This window comes from Elephas maximus, chromosome 10 (genome assembly GCF_024166365.1).
Source record: "Elephas maximus indicus isolate mEleMax1 chromosome 10, mEleMax1 primary haplotype, whole genome shotgun sequence".
NCBI lineage: Eukaryota > Metazoa > Chordata > Mammalia > Proboscidea > Elephantidae > Elephas > Elephas maximus.
The window spans coordinates 341,473-366,129 of NC_064828.1; positions in this window are offsets into that span (position 1 = coordinate 341,473).

Below are 24,657 nucleotides of genomic sequence, written 5' to 3' on the forward strand. Positions count from 1 at the left end.
CACTAACAACAAACAACCCTAACACCCTAACAACAAACAACACTAACCCCCTAACAACAAACAACCCTTACCCCCTAACATGAAACAACACTAACCCCCTAACAACACAAAACACTAACACCCTAACAACAAACAACACTAACACCCTAACAACAGAAACCACTAAACCCCAACAAGAAACAACCCTAACCCCCTAACAACAAACACTAACCCCCAAACAACACACAACCCTAACCCCTAAAAACCAAAAACACTAACCCACTAACAACAAACAACCCTAAACCACTAACAACAAACAACCCTAACACCCTAACAACAAACAACACTAACCCCCTAACAACAAACAACCCTAAACCCCTAACATCAAACAACACTAACCCCCTAACAACACAAAACACTAACACCTAACAACAAACAACACTAACACCCTACCAACAAAAACCACTAAACCCCAACAAGAAACAACCCTAAACCCCTAACAACAAACAACCCTAACCGAACAACAAACAACCCTAACCGAACAACAAACAACCCTAACCAAACAACAAACAACCCTAACCTATTAAGTACAAACAACACTAACACCCTAACAACAAACAACCCTAACCCCCTAACAACAAAGAACACTAACACCCTAACAACAAACAACCCTAAACCCTAAAAACCAAAAACACTAACCCACTAACAACAAACTACCCTAAACCACTAACAACAAACAACCCTAACACCCTAACAACAAACAACACTAACCCCCTAACAACAAACAACCCTAAACCCCTAACATCAAACAACACTAACCCCCTAACAACACAAAACACTAACACCCTAACAACAAACACTAACCCCCAAACAAGAAACAACCCTAACCCCTAAAAACCAAAAACACTAACCCACTAACAACAAACAACCCTAACCCACTAACAACAAACAACCCTAACACCCTAACAACAAACAACACTAACCCCCTAACAACAAACAACCCTAAACACCTAACATCAAACAACACTAACCCCCTAACATCACAAAACACTAACACCCTAACAACAAACAACACTAATACCCTAACAACAAAAACCACTAAACCCCAATAAGAAACAACTCTAAACCCCTAAGAACAAACAACACTAACCCCCTAACAACAAACAACCCTAACCAAACAACAAAAAACCCTAACCCACTAACAACAAACAACACTAACACCCTAACAGCAAAGAACCCTAACCCCCTAACAACAAACAACACTAACACCCTAACAACAAACAACCCTAACCCCCTAACAACAAACAACACTAACCCCCTAACAACAAACAACCCTAAACCCCTAACATCAAAAAAAAATAACCCCCTAACAACACAAAACACTAATACCCTAACAACAAACAACACTAACACCCTAACAACAAAAACCACTAAACCCCAACAAGAAACAACCCCAAACCCCTAACAACAAACAACACCACTCCCTAACAACAAACAACCCTAACCAAACAACAAAAAACTCTAACCCACTAACAACAAACAACACTAACACCCTAACAACAAACAATCCTAACCCCCTAACAACAAACAACACTAACACCCTAACAACAAACAACCCTAACCCCCTAACAACAAACAACACTAACCCCCAACAACAAACAACCCTAAACCCCTAACATCAAAGAACACTAACACCCTAAGAACAGACAACCCTAACCCCCAACAACAAACACTAACTCCCAAACAACAAACAAACCTAACCCCTAAAAACCAAAAACACTAAACCACTAACAACAAACAACCCTAACCCACTAACAACAAACAACCCTAACATCCTAACAACAAACAACACTAACACCCTAACAACAAACAACACTAACACCCTAACAACAAAAACCACTAAAACCCAACAAGAAAAAACCCTAAACCCCTAATAACAAACACTATCCCCCAACAACAAACAACACTAAACCCCTAACAACAAACAACCCTAAACCCCTAACAACAAACAACCCTAACCAAACAACAAACAACCCTAACCAACTAACAACAAACAACACTAACACCCTAAAAACAAACAACCCTAACCCCCTAACAACAAACAACACTAACACCCTAACAACAAACAACCCTAACCCCCTAACAACAAACAACACTACGCCCTAACAACAAACAACCCTAAACCCCTAACATCAAAGAACACTAACACCTAACAACAAACAACCCTAACCCCCTAACAACAAACACTAACCCCCAAACAACAAACAACCCTAACCCACTAACAACAAACAACCCTAAACCACTAACAACAAACAACCCTAACACCCTAACAACAAACAACACTAACCCCGTAACAACAAACAACCCTAAACCCCTAACATCAAACAACACTAACCTCCTAACAACACAAAACACTAACACCCGAACAACAAACAACACTAACACCCTAACAACAAAAACCACTAAACCCCAACAAGAAACAACCCTAAACCCCTAACAACAAACACTAACCCCCTAACCACAAACAACACTAAACCCCTAACAAGAAACTACCCTAACCCCGTAACAACAAACAACACTAACCCGGTAACAACAAACAACCCTAACCCCCAAACAACAAACAACCCTAACCCCCTAACAACAAACAATCCTAACCCCCGAACAACCAACAACTCTAACCCCCTAACCAAAATAAACACTAACACCCTAACAAAAAAACCACTAAACCCCAACAAGAAACAACCCTAAACCCCTAACAACAAACAACACTAACCCCCTAACAACAAACAACCCTAACCCCCAAACAACAAACAACGCTAACCCCCTAAAAACAAACAACACTAACCCCCAAACAACAAACAACCCTAACCCCCTAACAACAAACAACACTAACCCCCTAAAAACAAACAACACTAAACCCCTAACATCAAAGAACACTAACACCCTAACAACCATCAACCCTAACCCCCTAACAACAAACACTAACCCCCCGAACAACAAACAACACTAACCCCTAAAAACCAAAAACACTAACCCACTAACAACAAACAACCCTAACCCACTAACAACAAACAACCCTAACACCCTAACAACAAACAACACTAACCCCATAACATCAAACAACCCTAAACCCCTAACATCAAACAACACTAACCCCCTAACAACACAAAACACTAACACCCTAACAACAAACAACACTAACACCCTAACAACAAAAACCACTAAACCCCAACAAGAAACAACCCTGAACCCCTAACAATAAACACTAACACCCTAACAACAAACAAAACTAAACCCCTAACAAGAAAGTACCCTAACCCACTAACAACAAACAACACTAACCCCGTAACAACAAACAAAACTAACACCCTAACAACAAACAATCCTAACCCCCTAACAACAAACAACACTAACCCCCTAACATCAAACAACCCTAAACCCCTAACATCAAAGAACACTAACACCCTAACAACAAACAACCTTAACCCACTAACAACAAACACTAACCCCCAAACAACAAACAACACTAACACCTAAAAACCAAAAACACTAACCCACTAACAACAAACAACCCTAACCCACTAACAACAAACAACCCTAACACCCTAGCAACAAACAACACTAACCCCATAACATCAAACAACCCTAAACCCCTAACATCAAACAACACTAACCCCCTAACAACACAAAACACTAACACCCTAACAACAAACAACACTAACACCCTAACAACAAAAACCACTAAACCCCAACAAGAAACAACCCTAAACCCCTAACAACAAACAACACTAACCCCGTAACAACAAACAACCCTAACCCACAAACAACAAACATCCCTAACCCCCTAAGAAAAAACAATCCTAACCCCCGAACAACCAACAACACTAACCCCCTAACCACAATAAACACTAACACCCTAACAACAAAAACCACTAAACCCCAACAAGAAACAACCCGAAACCCCTAACAACAAACAACACTAACCCCCTAACAACACACAACCCTAAGCAAACAACAAACAACCCTAACCCACTAACAACAAACAACACTAACACCCTAACAACAAACAACCCTAACCCCCTAACAACAAACAACACTAACCCCCTAACAACAAACAACCCTAACCCCCTAACAACAAACAACACTAACCCCCTAACAACAAACAACCCCAAACCCCTAACAACAAACACTAACCCCCAAACAAGAAACAACCCTAACCCACTAACAAAAAACAACACTAACCCACAATCAACAAACAACGCTAACACCCTAACAACAAAAAAACACTAACCCCCTAACAACAAACAACCCTAAACCCCTAACATCAAACAACACTAACCCCCTAACAACACAAAACACTAATACCCTAACAACAAACAACACTAACACCCTAACAACAAAAACCACTAAACCCCAACAAGAAACAACCCCAAACCCCTAACAACAAACAACACCACTCCCTAAAAACAAACAACCCTAACCAAACAACAAAAAACTCTAACCCACTAACAACAAACAACACTAACACCCTAACAACAAACAATCCTAACCCCCTAACAACAAACAACACTAACACCCTAACAACAAACAACCCTAACCCCCTAACAACAAACAACACTAACCCCCTAACCACAATAAACACTAAAACCCGAACATCAAAAACCACTAAACCCCAACAAGAAACAACCCTAAACCCCTAACAACAAACAACACTAACCCCCTAACAACAAACAACCCTAACCAAACAACAAACAAACCTAACCCACTAACAACAAACAACACTAACACCCGAACAACAAACAACCCTAACCCCCTAACAACAAACAACACTAACACCCTAACAACAAACAACCCTAACCCCCTAACAACAAACAACACTAACCCCCTAAAAACAAACAACACTAAACCCCTAACATCAAAGAACACTAACACCCTAACAACCATCAACCCTAACCCCCTAACAACAAACACTAACCCCCCGAACAACAAACAACACTAACCCCTAAAAACCAAAAACACTAACCCACTAACAACAAACAACCCTAACCCACTAACAACAAACAACCCTAACACCCTAACAACAAACAACACTAACCCCATAACATCAAACAACCCTAAACCCCTAACATCAAACAACACTAACCCCCTAACAACACAAAACACTAACACCCTAACAACAAACAACACTAACACCCTAACAACAAAAACCACTAAACCCCAACAAGAAACAACCCTGAACCCCTAACAATAAACACTAACACCCTAACAACAAACAAAACTAAACCCCTAACAAGAAAGTACCCTAACCCAGTAACAACAAACAACACTAACCCCGTAACAACAAACAACCGTAACCCCCAAACAGCAAACAACCCTAACCCCCTAACAACAAACAATCCTAACCCCCGAACAACCAACAACACTAACCCCCTAACCAAAATAAACACTAACACCCTAACAAAAAAACCACTAAACCCCAACAAGAAACAACCCTAAACCCCTAACAACAAACAACACTAACCCCCTAACAACAAACAACCCTAACCAAACAACAAACAACCCTAACCCCCTAACAACAAACAACACTAACACCCTAACAACAAACAACCCTAACCCCCTAAAAGCAAACAACACTAACAACCTAACAACAAACAACCCGAACCCCCTAACAACAAACACTAACCCCCAAACAACAAACAACCCTAAGCCACTAACAACAAACAACCCTAAACCACTAACAACAAACAACCCTAACACCCTAACAACAAAAAACACTAACCTCCTAACAAAAAACAACCCTAAACAACTAACATCAAACAACACTAACCCCCTAACAACACAAAACACTAACACCCTAACAACAAACAACACTAACACCCTAACACAAAAACCACTAAACCCCAACAAGAAACAACCCTAAAAACCTAACAAAAAACACTAACCCCCTAACAACAAACATCCCTAAGCCCTAAAAACCAAAAACACTAACACACTAACAACAAACAACCCTAACCCACTAACAACAAACAACCCTAACATCCTAACAACAAACAACACTAACACCCTAACAACAAACAAAACTAACACCCTAACAACAAAAACCACTAAAACCCAACAAGAAAAAACCCTAACCCCCTAACAACAAACAACACTAACCCCCTAACATCAAACAACCCTAAACCCCTAACATCAAAGAACACTAACACCCTAACAACAAACAACCCTAACCCACTAACAACAAACACAAACCCCCAAACAACAAACAACACTAACCCCTAAAAACCAAAAACACTAACCCACTAACAACAAACAACCCTAACCCACTAACAACAAACAACCCTAACACCCTAACAACAAAAACCACTAAACCCCAACAAGAAACAACCATAAACCCCTAACAACAAACAACACTAAACCCCTAACAAGAAACTACCCTAACCCCGTAACAACAAACAACACTAACCCCGTAACAACAAACAACCCTAACCCCCAAACAACAAACATCCCTAACCCCCTAAGAAAAAACAATCCTAACCCCCGAACAACCAACAACACTAACCTCCTAACCACAATAAACACTAACACCCTAACAACAAAAACCACTAAACCCCAACAAGAAACAACCCGAAACCCCTAACAACAAACAACACTAACCCCCTAACAACAAACAACCCTAACCAAACAACAAACAACCCTAACCCACTAACAACAAACAACACTAACACCCTAACAACAAACAACCCTAACCCCCTAACAACAAACAACACTAACCCCCTAACAACAAACAACCCTAACCCCCTAACAACAAACAACACTAACCCCCTAACAACAAACAACCCCAAACCCCTAACAACAAACACTAACCCCCAAACAACAAACAACCCTAACCCACTAACAACAAACAACACTAACCCACAATCAACAAACAACGCTAACACCCTAACAACAAAAAACACTAACCCCCTAACAACAAACAACCCTAAACCCCTAACATCAAACAACACTAACCCCCTAACAACACAAAACACTAATACCCTAACAACAAACAACACTAACACCCTAACAACAAAAACCACTAAACCCCAACAAGAAACAACTCCAAACCCCTAACAACAAACAACACCACTCCCTAAAAACAAACAACCCTAACCAAACAACAAAAAACTCTAAACCACTAACAACAAACAACACTAACACCCTAACAACAAACAATCCTAACCCCCTAACAACAAACAACACTAACACCCTAACAACAAACAACCCTAACCCCCTAACAACAAACAACACTAACCCCCAACAACAACAACCCTAAACCCCTAACAGCAAAGAACACTAACACCCTAAGAACAAACAACCCTAACCCCCAACAACAAACACTAACCCCCAAACAACAAACAAACCTAACCCCTAAAAACCAAAAACACTAAACCACTAACAACAAACAACCCTAACCCACTAACAACAAACAACCCTAACATCCTAACAACAAACAACACTAACACCCTAACAACAAACAACACTAACACCCTAACAACAAAAAAGACTAAAACCCAACAAGAAAAAACCCTAAACCCCTAATAACAAACACTATCCCCCTAACAACAAACAACACTAAACCCCTAACAAGAAACTACCCAAACCCCATAACAACAAACAACACTAACCCCGTAACAACAAACAACACTAACTCCCAAATAACAAACAACCCTAACCCCCTAACAACAAACAATCCTAACTCCCGAACAACCAACAACACTAACCCCCTAACCACAATAAACACTAACACCCTAACAACAAAAACCACTAAACCCCAACAAGAAACAACCCTAAACCCCTAACAACAAACACTAACCCCCTAACAACAAACAACACTAAACCCCTAACAAGAAAGTACCCTAACCCCGTAACAACAAACAACACTAACCCGGTAACAACAAACAACCATAACCCCCAAACAACAAACAACCCTAACCCCCTAACAACAAACAGCACTAACCCCCTAACAACAAAGAACCCTAAACCCCTAACATCAAACAACACTAACACCCGAACAACAAACAACCCTAACCCCCTAACAACAAACACTAACCCCCAAACAACAAACAAACCTAACCCCTAAAAACCAAAAACACTAACCCACTAACAACAAACAACCCTAACCCCCTAACAACAAACAATCCTAACCCCTTTACAACCAACAACACTAACCCCTAACGACAATAAACACTAACACCCGAACATCAAAAACCACTAAACCCCAACAAGAAACAACCCTAAACCCCTAACAACAAACAACACTAACCCCCTAACAATTAAGCACCCTAACCAAACAACAAACAACCCTAACCCACTAACAACAAACAACACTAACCCCCTAACAAGAAACTACTCTAACCCCGTAACAACAAAAAACAATCCTAACCCCTAAAAAAAAACAACCCTAACCCCCAACAACAAACAACCCTAACCAAACAACAAACAACCCTAACGGATTAACAACAAACAACACTAAGCCCCCAACAAGAAACAACACTAACCCCCTAAGAAGAAACAACACTAACACCCTAACAACAAACAATCCTAACCCCTTTACAACCAACACTAACCCCCTAACCACAATAAACACTAACACCCGAACATCAAAAACCACTAAACCCCAACAAGAAACAACCCTAAACCCCTAACAACAAACAACACTAACTCCCTAACAACAAACAACCCTAACCAAACAACAAACAAACCTAACCCACTAACAACAAACAACACTAACACCCTAACAACAAACATCCCTAACCCCCTAACAACAAACAACACTAACACCCTAACAACAAACAACCCTAAACCCCTAACAACAAACAACACTAACCCCCTAACAACAAACAACCCTAAACCCCTAACATCAAAGAACACTAACACCCTAACAACAAACAACCCTAACCCCCTAACAACAAACACTAACCGCCAAACAACAAACAACACTAACCCCTAAAAACCAAAAACACTAACCCACTAACAACAAACAACCCTAACCCACTAACAACAAACAACTCTAACACCCTAACAACAAACAACACTAACCCCATAACATCAAACAACCCTAAACCCCTAACATCAAACAACACTAACCCCCTAACAACACAAAACACTAACACCCTAACAACAAACAACACTAACACCCTAACAACAAAAACCACTAAACCCCAACAAGAAACAACCCTGAACCCCTAACAATAAACACTAACACCCTAAGAACAAACAATACTAAACCCCTAACAAGAAACTACCCTAACCCCGTAACAACAAACAACACTAACCCCGTAACAACAAACAACCCTAACCCACAAACAACAAACAACCCTAACCCCTTAACAACAAACAATCCTAACCCCCGAACAACCAACAACACTAACCCCCTAACCAAAATAAACACTAACACCCTAACAAAAAAACCACTAAACCCCAACAAGAAACAACCCTAAACCCCTAACAACAAACAACACTAACCCCCTAACAACAAACAACCCTAACCAAACAACAAACAACCCTAACCCACTAACAACAAACAACACTAACACGCTAACAACAAACAACCCTAACCCCCTAACAACAAACAACACTAACAACCTAACAACAAACAACCCTAACCCCCTAACAACAAACAACAATAACCCCCTAACAACAAACAACCCTAAACCCCTAACATCAACGAACACTAACACCTAACAACAAACAACCCTAACCCCCTAACAACAAACACTAACCCCCATACAACAAACAACCCTAAGCCACTAACAACAAACAACCCTAAACCACTAACAACAAACAACCCTAACACCCTAACAACAAAAAACACTAACCTCCTAACAACAAACAACCCTAAACCCCTAACATCAAACAACACTAACCCCCTAACAACACAAAACACTAACACCCTAACAACAAACAACACTAACACCCTAACACAAAAACCACTAAACCCCAACAAGAAACAACCCTAAACCCCTAACAACAAACACTAACCCCCTAACAACAAACAACACTAACCCCCTAACAACAAACAACCCTAAGCCCTAAAAACCAAAAACACTAACACACTAATAACAAACAACTCTAACCCACTAATAACAAACAACCCTAACATCCTAACAACAAACAACACTAACCCCCTAACAACAAACAACCCTAAACCCCTAAGAACAAACAACACTAACCCCCTAACAACAAACAACACTGAACCCCTAACAAGAAAATACCCTAACTCCGTAACAACAAACAAAACTAACCCGTAACAACAAACAACCCTAACCCCCAAACAACAAACAACCCTAAACCCCTAACATCAAACAACACTAACCCACTAACAACAAACAACCCTAAACCACTAACAACAAACCACCCTAACACCCAGCAACAAACAACACTAACACCCTAACAACAAACAACCCTAACCCCTAAGAACAAACAACACTAACGCCCTAAGAACAAACAACACTAACCCCCAGCAACGAACAATACTAACCCCCTAACAACACAAAACCTAAACCCTTATCAACAAACAACCCTAAAACACTAACAACAAACAACCCTAACACCCTAACAACAAACAACACTAACCCCCTAACAACAAACAACCCTCAACCCCTAAAATCAAAGAACACTAACACCCTAACAACAAACAATCCTAGCCCCCTAACAACAAACACTAACCCCCAAACAACAAACAACCCTAAGCCCTAAAAAGCAAAAACACTAACCCACTATCAACAAACAACCCTAACCCACTGACAACAAACAACCCTAACCCCCTAACAACAAACAACCCTAAACCCCTAACATCAAACAACACTAACCCCCTAACAACACAAAACACTAACACCCTAACAACAAACAACACTAACACCCGAACAACAAAAACCACTAAACCCCAACAAGAAACAACCCAAAACCCTAACAACAAACAACACTAACCCCCTAACAACAAACAACACTAACACCCTAACAACAAACAACCCTAACCCCCTAACAACAAACAACCCTAACCCCCTAACAACAAACAACCCTAAACCCCTAACATCAAAGAACACTAACACCCTAACAACAAACAACCCTAACCCCCTAACAACAAACACTAACCCCCAAACCAGAAACAACCCTAACCCCAAAAACCAAAAACACTTACCCACTAACAACAAACAAACCTAACCAACTAACAACAAACAACCCTAACACCCTAACAACAAACAACACTAACCCTCTAACAACAAACAACCCTAAACCCCTAACATCAAACAACACTAACCCCCTAACAACACAAAACACTAACACCATAAAAACAAACAACACTAACACCCTAACAACAAACAACACTAAACCCCTAACCACAAACAACCCTAAACCCCTAACATCAAACAACACTAACACCCAACAACACAAATCACTAACACCCTAACAACAAACAACACTAACAGCCTAACAACAAAAACCACTAAACCCCAACAAGCAACCCTAAACCCCTAACAACAAACACTAACCCCCTAACAACAAACAACACTAAACCCCTAACAAGAAACTACCCTAAACCCGTAACAACAAACAACACTAACCCGTAACAACAAACCAACCCTAACCCCAAACAACAAACAACCCTAACCCCCAAACAACAAACAACCCTAACCCCCTAACAACAAACAAGATCCTAACCCCCGAACAACTAACAACACTAACCCCCTAACCACAATAAACACTAACACCCTAACAACAAAAACCACGAAACGTCAACAAGAAACTACCCTAAACCCCTAACAACAAGCAACACTAACCCCCTAACAACAAAAAACCCTAAGCAAACAATAAAAAACCCTAACTCACTAACAACAAACAACACTAACACCCTAACAACAAACAACCCTAAACTCCCTAACAACAAACAACACTAACATCCTAAGAACAAACAACACTAACCCCCTAAAAACAAACAACACTAACCCCTAACAACAAACAACCCTAAACCCCTAACAACAAACAACACTAACCCCCTAACAGCACAAAACACTAACACCCTAACAACAAACAACTCTAACACCCTAACAACAAAAACCACTGAACCCCAACAAGAAACAACCGAAAACCCCTAACAACAAACACTAACCCCCTAAGAGCAAACGACACTAACACCCCTAACAAGAAACTACCCTAAACCCGTAACAACAAACAACCTAATCCGGTAACAACAAAAAACCCTAACCCCCCAAACAACAAACAACACTAACCCCCTAAAAACAAACAATCCTAAGCCCCGAACAACCAACAACACTAACCCCCTAACCACAATAAACACTAACACCCTAACAACAAAAACCACTTAACCCCAACAAGAAACAACACTAAAACCCTAACAACAAACAACACTCACCCCCTAACAACAAACAACCCTAACCAAACAACAAAAAAACCTAACCCACTAACAACAAACAACACTAACACCCTAACAACAAACAAACCTAACCCCCTAACAACAAACAACACTAACCCCCAACAACAAACAACCCTAAACCCCTAACAGCAAAGAACACTAACACCCTAAGAACAAACAACCCTAACCCCCAACAACAAACACTAACCCCCAAACAACAAACAAACCTAACCCCTAAAAACCAAAAACACTAAACCACTAACAACAAACAACCCTAACCCACTAACAACAAACAACCCTAACATCCTAACAACAAACAACACTAACACCCTAACAACAAACAACACTAACACCCTAAGAACAAAAAAGACTAAAACCCAACAAGAAAAAACCCTAAACCCCTAATAACAAACACTATCCCCCTAACAACAAACAACACTAAACCCCTAACAAGAAACTACCCAAACCCCATAACAACAAACAACACTAACCCCGTAACAACAAACAACACTAACTCCCAAATAACAAACAACCCTAACCCCCTAACAACAAACAATCCTAACTCCCGAACAACCAACAACACTAACCCCCTAACCACAATAAACACTAACACCCTAACAACAAAAACCACTAAACCCCAACAAGAAACAACCCTAAACCCCTAACAACAAACACTAACCCCCTAACAACAAACAACACTAAACCCCTAACAAGAAAGTACCCTAACCCCGTAACAACAAACAACACTAACCCGGTAACAACAAACAACCATAACCCCCAAACAACAAACAACCCTAACCCCCTAACAACAAACAGCACTAACCCCCTAACAACAAAGAACCCTAAACCCCTAACATCAAACAACACTAACACCCGAACAACAAACAACCCTAACCCCCTAACAACAAACACTAACCCCCAAACAACAAACAAACCTAACCCCTAAAAACCAAAAACACTAACCCACTAACAACAAACAACCCTAACCCCCTAACAACAAACAATCCTAACCCCTTTACAACCAACAACACTAACCCCTAACGACAATAAACACTAACACCCGAACATCAAAAACCACTAAACCCCAACAAGAAACAACCCTAAACCCCTAACAACAAACAACACTAACCCCCTAACAATTAAGCACCCTAACCAAACAACAAACAACCCTAACCCACTAACAACAAACAACACTAACCCCCTAACAAGAAACTACTCTAACCCCGTAACAACAAAAAACAATCCTAACCCCTAAAAAAAAACAACCCTAACCCCCAACAACAAACAACCCTAACCAAACAACAAACAACCCTAACGGATTAACAACAAACAACACTAAGCCCCCAACAAGAAACAACACTAACCCCCTAAGAAGAAACAACACTAACACCCTAACAACAAACAATCCTAACCCCTTTACAACCAACACTAACCCCCTAACCACAATAAACACTAACACCCGAACATCAAAAACCACTAAACCCCAACAAGAAACAACCCTAAACCCCTAACAACAAACAACACTAACTCCCTAACAACAAACAACCCTAACCAAACAACAAACAAACCTAACCCACTAACAACAAACAACACTAACACCCTAACAACAAACATCCCTAACCCCCTAACAACAAACAACACTAACACCCTAACAACAAACAACCCTAAACCCCTAACAACAAACAACACTAACCCCCTAACAACAAACAACCCTAAACCCCTAACATCAAAGAACACTAACACCCTAACAACAAACAACCCTAACCCCCTAACAACAAACACTAACCGCCAAACAACAAACAACACTAACCCCTAAAAACCAAAAACACTAACCCACTAACAACAAACAACCCTAACCCACTAACAACAAACAACTCTAACACCCTAACAACAAACAACACTAACCCCATAACATCAAACAACCCTAAACCCCTAACATCAAACAACACTAACCCCCTAACAACACAAAACACTAACACCCTAACAACAAACAACACTAACACCCTAACAACAAAAACCACTAAACCCCAACAAGAAACAACCCTGAACCCCTAACAATAAACACTAACACCCTAAGAACAAACAACACTAAACCCCTAACAAGAAACTACCCTAACCCCGTAACAACAAACAACACTAACCCCGTAACAACAAACAACCCTAACCCACAAACAACAAACAACCCTAACCCCTTAACAACAAACAATCCTAACCCCCGAACAACCAACAACACTAACCCCCTAACCAAAATAAACACTAACACCCTAACAAAAAAACCACTAAACCCCAACAAGAAACAACCCTAAACCCCTAACAACAAACAACACTAACCCCCTAACAACAAACAACCCTAACCAAACAACAAACAACCCTAACCCACTAACAACAAACAACACTAACACGCTAACAACAAACAACCCTAACCCCCTAACAACAAACAACACTAACAACCTAACAACAAACAACCCTAACCCCCTAACAACAAACAACAATAACCCCCTAACAACAAACAACCCTAAACCCCTAACATCAACGAACACTAACACCTAACAACAAACAACCCTAACCCCCTAACAACAAACACTAACCCCCATACAACAAACAACCCTAAGCCACTAACAACAAACAACCCTAAACCACTAACAACAAACAACCCTAACACCCTAACAACAAAAAACACTAACCTCCTAACAACAAACAACCCTAAACCCCTAACATCAAACAACACTAACCCCCTAACAACACAAAACACTAACACCCTAACAACAAACAACACTAACACCCTAACACAAAAACCACTAAACCCCAACAAGAAACAACCCTAAACCCCTAACAACAAACACTAACCCCCTAACAACAAACAACACTAACCCCCTAACAACAAACAACCCTAAGCCCTAAAAACCAAAAACACTAACACACTAATAACAAAAAACTCTAACCCACTAATAACAAACAACCCTAACATCCTAACAACAAACAACACTAACCCCCTAACAACAAACAACCCTAAACCCCTAAGAACAAACAACACTAACCCCCTAACAACAAACAACACTGAACCCCTAACAAGAAAATACCCTAACTCCGTAACAACAAACAAAACTAACCCGTAACAACAAACAACCCTAACCCCCAAACAACAAACAACCCTAAACCCCTAACATCAAACAACACTAACCCACTAACAACAAACAACCCTAAACCACTAACAACAAACCACCCTAACACCCAGCAACAAACAACACTAACACCCTAACAACAAACAACCCTAACCCCTAAGAACAAACAACACTAACGCCCTAAGAACAAACAACACTAACCCCCAGCAACGAACAATACTAACCCCCTAACAACACAAAACCTAAACCCTTATCAACAAACAACCCTAAAACACTAACAACAAACAACCCTAACACCCTAACAACAAACAACACTAACCCCCTAACAACAAACAACCCTCAACCCCTAAAATCAAAGAACACTAACACCCTAACAACAAACAATCCTAGCCCCCTAACAACAAACACTAACCCCCAAACAACAAACAACCCTAAGCCCTAAAAAGCAAAAACACTAACCCACTATCAACAAACAACCCTAACCCACTGACAACAAACAACCCTAACCCCCTAACAACAAACAACCCTAAACCCCTAACATCAAACAACACTAACCCCCTAACAACACAAAACACTAACACCCTAACAACAAACAACACTAACACCCGAACAACAAAAACCACTAAACCCCAACAAGAAACAACCCAAAACCCTAACAACAAACAACACTAACCCCCTAACAACAAACAACACTAACACCCTAACAACAAACAACCCTAACCCCCTAACAACAAACAACCCTAACCCCCTAACAACAAACAACCCTAAACCCCTAACATCAAAGAACACTAACACCCTAACAACAAACAACCCTAACCCCCTAACAACAAACACTAACCCCCAAACCAGAAACAACCCTAACCCCAAAAACCAAAAACACTTACCCACTAACAACAAACAAACCTAACCAACTAACAACAAACAACCCTAACACCCTAACAACAAACAACACTAACCCTCTAACAACAAACAACCCTAAACCCCTAACATCAAACAACACTAACCCCCTAACAACACAAAACACTAACACCATAAAAACAAACAACACTAACACCCTAACAACAAACAACACTAAACCCCTAACCACAAACAACCCTAAACCCCTAACATCAAACAACACTAACACCCAACAACACAAATCACTAACACCCTAACAACAAACAACACTAACAGCCTAACAACAAAAACCACTAAACCCCAACAAGAAACAACCCTAAACCCCTAACAACAAACACTAACCCCCTAACAACAAACAACACTAAACCCCTAACAAGAAACTACCCTAAACCCGTAACAACAAACAACACTAACCCGTAACAACAAACAACCCTAACCCCCAAACAACAAACAACCCTAACCCCCAAACAACAAACAACCCTAACCCCCTAACAACAAACAATCCTAACCCCCGAACAACTAACAACACTAACCCCCTAACCACAATAAACACTAACACCCTAACAACAAAAACCACGAAACGTCAACAAGAAACTACCCTAAACCCCTAACAACAAGCAACACTAACCCCCTAACAACAAAAAACCCTAAGCAAACAATAAAAAACCCTAACTCACTAACAACAAACAACACTAACACCCTAACAACAAACAACCCTAACTCCCTAACAACAAACAACACTAACATCCTAAGAACAAACAACACTAACCCCCTAAAAACAAACAACACTAACCCCCTAACAACAAACAACCCTAAACCCCTAACAACAAACAACACTAACCCCCTAACAGCACAAAACACTAACACCCTAACAACAAACAACTCTAACACCCTAACAACAAAAACCACTGAACCCCAACAAGAAACAACCGAAAACCCCTAACAACAAACACTAACCCCCTAAGAGCAAACGACACTAAACCCCTAACAAGAAACTACCCTAAACCCGTAACAACAAACAACACTAATCCGGTAACAACAAAAAACCCTAACCCCCAAACAACAAACAACACTAACCCCCTAAAAACAAACAATCCTAAGCCCCGAACAACCAACAACACTAACCCCCTAACCACAATAAACACTAACACCCTAACAACAAAAACCACTTAACCCCAACAAGAAACAACACTAAAACCCTAACAACAAACAACACTCACCCCCTAACAACAAACAACCCTAACCAAACAACAAAAAAACCTAACCCACTAACAACAAACAACACTAACACCCTAACAACAAACAAACCTAACCCCCTAACAACAAACAACACTAACCCCCAACAACAAACAACCCTAAACCCCTAACAGCAAAGAACACTAACACCCTAAGAACAAACAACCCTAACCCCCAACAACAAACACTAACCCCCAAACAACAAACAAACCTAACCCCTAAAAACCAAAAACACTAAACCACTAACAACAAACAACCCTAACCCACTAACAACAAACAACCCTAACATCCTAACAACAAACAACACTAACACCCTAACAACAAACAACACTAACACCCTAAGAACAAAAAAGACTAAAACCCAACAAGAAAAAACCCTAAACCCCTAATAACAAACACTATCCCCCTAACAACAAACAACACTAAACCCCTAACAAGAAACTACCCAAACCCCATAACAACAAACAACACTAACCCCGTAACAACAAACAACACTAACTCCCAAATAACAAACAACCCTAACCCCCTAACAACAAACAATCCTAACTCCCGAACAACCAACAACACTAACCCCCTAACCACAATAAACACTAACACCCTAACAACAAAAACCACTAAACCCCAACAAGAAACAACCCTAAACCCCTAACAACAAACACTAACCCCCTAACAACAAACAACACTAAACCCCTAACAAGAAAGTACCCTAACCCCGTAACAACAAACAACACTAACCCGGTAACAACAAACAACCATAACCCCCAAACAACAAACAACCCTAACCCCCTAACAACAAACAGCACTAACCCCCTAACAACAAAGAACCCTAAACCCCTAACATCAAACAACACTAACACCCGAACAACAAACAACCCTAACCCCCTAACAACAAACACTAACCCCCAAACAACAAACAAACCTAACCCCTAAAAACCAAAAACACTAACCCACTAACAACAAACAACCCTAACCCCCTAACAACAAACAATCCTAACCCCTTTACAACCAACAACACTAACCCCTAACGACAATAAACACTAACACCCGAACATCAAAAACCACTAAACCCCAACAAGAAACAACCCTAAACCCCTAACAACAAACAACACTAACCCCCTAACAATTAAGCACCCTAACCAAACAACAAACAACCCTAACCCACTAACAACAAACAACACTAACCCCCTAACAAGAAACTACTCTAACCCCGTAACAACAAAAAACAATCCTAACCCCTAAAAAAAAACAACCCTAACCCCCAACAACAAACAACCCTAACCAAACAACAAACAACCCTAACGGATTAACAACAAACAACACTAAGCCCCCAACAAGAAACAACACTAACCCCCTAAGAAGAAACAACACTAACACCCTAACAACAAACAATCCTAACCCCTTTACAACCAACACTAACCCCCTAACCACAATAAACACTAACACCCGAACATCAAAAACCACTAAACCCCAACAAGAAACAACCCTAAACCCCTAACAACAAACAACACTAACTCCCTAACAACAAACAACCCTAACCAAACAACAAACAAACCTAACCCACTAACAACAAACAACACTAACACCCTAACAACAAACATCCCTAACCCCCTAACAACAAACAACACTAACACCCTAACAACAAACAACCCTAAACCCCTAACAACAAACAACACTAACCCCCTAACAACAAACAACCCTAAACCCCTAACATCAAAGAACACTAACACCCTAACAACAAACAACCCTAACCCCCTAACAACAAACACTAACCGCCAAACAACAAACAACACTAACCCCTAAAAACCAAAAACACTAACCCACTAACAACAAACAACCCTAACCCACTAACAACAAACAACTCTAACACCCTAACAACAAACAACACTAACCCCATAACATCAAACAACCCTAAACCCCTAACATCAAACAACACTAACCCCCTAACAACACAAAACACTAACACCCTAACAACAAACAACACTAACACCCTAACAACAAAAACCACTAAACCCCAACAAGAAACAACCCTGAACCCCTAACAATAAACACTAACACCCTAAGAACAAACAACACTAAACCCCTAACAAGAAACTACCCTAACCCCGTAACAACAAACAACACTAACCCCGTAACAACAAACAACCCTAACCCACAAACAACAAACAACCCTAACCCCTTAACAACAAACAATCCTAACCCCCGAACAACCAACAACACTAACCCCCTAACCAAAATAAACACTAACACCCTAACAAAAAAACCACTAAACCCCAACAAGAAACAACCCTAAACCCCTAACAACAAACAACACTAACCCCCTAACAACAAACAACCCTAACCAAACAACAAACAACCCTAACCCACTAACAACAAACAACACTAACACGCTAACAACAAACAACCCTAACCCCCTAACAACAAACAACACTAACAACCTAACAACAAACAACCCTAACCCCCTAACAACAAACAACAATAACCCCCTAACAACAAACAACCCTAAACCCCTAACATCAACGAACACTAACACCTAACAACAAACAACCCTAACCCCCTAACAACAAACACTAACCCCCATACAACAAACAACCCTAAGCCACTAACAACAAACAACCCTAAACCACTAACAACAAACAACCCTAACACCCTAACAACAAAAAACACTAACCTCCTAATAACAAACAACCCTAAACCCCTAACATCAAACAACACTAACCCCCTAACAACACAAAACACTAACACCCTAACAACAAACAACACTAACACCCTAACACAAAAACCACTAAACCCCAACAAGAAACAACCCTAAACCCCTAACAACAAACACTAACCCCCTAACAACAAACAACACTAACCCCCTAACAACAAACAACCCTAAGCCCTAAAAACCAAAAACACTAACACACTAATAACAAACAACTCTAACCCACTAATAACAAACAACCCTAACATCCTAACAACAAACAACACTAACCCCCTAACAACAAACAACCCTAAACCCCTAACAACAAACAACACTAACCCCCTAACAACAAACAACACTGAACCCCTAACAAGAAAATACCCTAACTCCGTAACAACAAACAAAACTAACCCGTAACAACAAACAACCCTAACCCCCAAACAACAAACAACCCTAAACCCCTAACATCAAACAACACTAACCCACTAACAACAAACAACCCTAAACCACTAACAACAAACCACCCTAACACCCAGCAACAAACAACACTAACACCCTAACAACAAACAACCCTAACCCCTAAGAACAAACAACACTAACGCCCTAAGAACAAACAACACTAACCCCCAGCAACGAACAATACTAACCCCCTAACAACACAAAACCTAAACCCTTATCAACAAACAACCCTAAAACACTAACAACAAACAACCCTAACACCCTAACAACAAACAACACTAACCCCCTAACAACAAACAACCCTCAACCCCTAAAATCAAAGAACACTAACACCCTAACAACAAACAATCCTAGCCCCCTAACAACAAACACTAACCCCCAAACAACAAACAACCCTAAGCCCTAAAAAGCAAAAACACTAACCCACTATCAACAAACAACCCTAACCCACTGACAACAAACAACCCTAACCCCCTAACAACAAACAACCCTAAACCCCTAACATCAAACAACACTAACCCCCTAACAACACAAAACACTAACACCCTAACAACAAACAACACTAACACCCGAACAACAAAAACCACTAAACCCCAACAAGAAACAACCCAAAACCCTAACAACAAACAACACTAACCCCCTAACAACAAACAACACTAACACCCTAACAACAAACAACCCTAACCCCCTAACAACAAACAACCCTAACCCCCTAACAACAAACAACCCTAAACCCCTAACATCAAAGAACACTAACACCCTAACAACAAACAACCCTAACCCCCTAACAACAAACACTAACCCCCAAACAAGAAACAACCCTAACCCCAAAAACCAAAAACACTTACCCACTAACAACAAACAAACCTAACCAACTAACAACAAACAACCCTAACACCCTAACAACAAACAACACTAACCCTCTAACAACAAACAACCCTAAACCCCTAACATCAAACAACACTAACCCCCTAACAACACAAAACACTAACACCATAAAAACAAACAACACTAACACCCTAACAACAAACAACACTAAACCCCTAACCACAAACAACCCTAAACCCCTAACATCAAACAACACTAACACCCAACAACACAAATCACTAACACCCTAACAACAAACAACACTAACAGCCTAACAACAAAAACCACTAAACCCCAACAAGAAACAACCCTAAACCCCTAACAACAAACACTAACCCCCTAACAACAAACAACACTAAACCCCTAACAAGAAACTACCCTAAACCCGTAACAACAAACAACACTAACCCGTAACAACAAACAACCCTAACCCCCAAACAACAAACAACCCTAACCCCCAAACAACAAACAACCCTAACCCCCTAACAACAAACAATCCTAACCCCCGAACAACTAACAACACTAACCCCCTAACCACAATAAACACTAACACCCTAACAACAAAAACCACGAAACGTCAACAAGAAACTACCCTAAACCCCTAACAACAAGCAACACTAACCCCCTAACAACAAAAAACCCTAAGCAAACAATAAAAAACCCTAACTCACTAACAACAAACAACACTAACACCCTAACAACAAACAACCCTAACTCCCTAACAACAAACAACACTAACATCCTAAGAACAAACAACACTAACCCCCTAAAAACAAACAACACTAACCCCCTAACAACAAACAACCCTAAACCCCTAACAACAAACAACACTAACCCCCTAACAGCACAAAACACTAACACCCTAACAACAAACAACTCTAACACCCTAACAACAAAAACCACTGAACCCCAACAAGAAACAACCGAAAACCCCTAACAACAAACACTAACCCCCTAAGAGCAAACGACACTAAACCCCTAACAAGAAACTACCCTAAACCCGTAACAACAAACAACACTAATCCGGTAACAACAAAAAACCCTAACCCCCAAACAACAAACAACACTAACCCCCTAAAAACAAACAATCCTAAGCCCCGAACAACCAACAACACTAACCCCGTAACCACAATAAACACTAACACCCTAACAACAAAAACCACTTAACCCCAACAAGAAACAACACTAAAACCCTAACAACAAACAACACTCACCCCCTAACAACAAACAACCCTAACCAAACAACAAACAAACCTAACCCACTAACAACAAACAACACTAACACCCTAACAACAAACAAACCTAACCCCCTAACAACAAACAACACTAACCCCCAACAACAAACAACCCTAAACCCCTAACAGCAAAGAACACTAACACCCTAAGAACAAACAACCCTAACCCCCAACAACAAACACTAACCCCCAAACAACAAACAAACCTAACCCCTAAAAACCAAAAACACTAAACCACTAACAACAAACAACCCTAACCCACTAACAACAAACAACCCTAACATCCTAACAACAAACAACACTAACACCCTAACAACAAACAACACTAACACCCTAACAACAAAAAAGACTAAAACCCAACAAGAAAAAACCCTAAACCCCTAATAACAAACACTATCCCCCTAACAACAAACAACACTAAACCCCTAACAAGAAACTACCCAAACCCCATAACAACAAACAACACTAACCCCGTAACAACAAACAACACTAACTCCCAAATAACAAACAACCCTAACCCCCTAACAACAAACAATCCTAACTCCCGAACAACCAACAACACTAACCCCCTAACCACAATAAACACTAACACCCTAACAACAAAAACCACTAAACCCCAACAAGAAACAACCCTAAACCCCTAACAACAAACACTAACCCCCTAACAACAAACAACACTAAACCCCTAACAAGAAAGTACCCTAACCCCGTAACAACAAACAACACTAACCCGGTAACAACAAACAACCATAACCCCCAAACAACAAACAACCCTAACCCCCTAACAACAAACAGCACTAACCCCCTAACAACAAAGAACCCTAAACCCCTAACATCAAACAACACTAACACCCGAACAACAAACAACCCTAACCCCCTAACAACAAACACTAACCCCCAAACAACAAACAAACCTAACCCCTAAAAACCAAAAACACTAACCCACTAACAACAAACAACCCTAACCCCCTAACAACAAACAATCCTAACCCCTTTACAACCAACAACACTAACCCCTAACGACAATAAACACTAACACCCGAACATCAAAAACCACTAAACCCCAACAAGAAACAACCCTAAACCCCTAACAACAAACAACACTAACCCCCTAACAATTAAGCACCCTAACCAAACAACAAACAACCCTAACCCACTAACAACAAACAACACTAACCCCCTAACAAGAAACTACTCTAACCCCGTAACAACAAAAAACAATCCTAACCCCTAAAAAAAAACAACCCTAACCCCCAACAACAAACAACCCTAACCAAACAACAAACAACCCTAACGGATTAACAACAAACAACACTAAGCCCCCAACAAGAAACAACACTAACCCCCTAAGAAGAAACAACACTAACACCCTAACAACAAACAATCCTAACCCCTTTACAACCAACACTAACCCCCTAACCACAATAAACACTAACACCCGAACATCAAAAACCACTAAACCCCAACAAGAAACAACCCTAAACCCCTAACAACAAACAACACTAACTCCCTAACAACAAACAACCCTAACCAAACAACAAACAAACCTAACCCACTAACAACAAACAACACTAACACCCTAACAACAAACATCCCTAACCCCCTAACAACAAACAACACTAACACCCTAACAACAAACAACCCTAAACCCCTAACAACAAACAACACTAACCCCCTAACAACAAACAACCCTAAACCCCTAACATCAAAGAACACTAACACCCTAACAACAAACAACCCTAACCCCCTAACAACAAACACTAACCG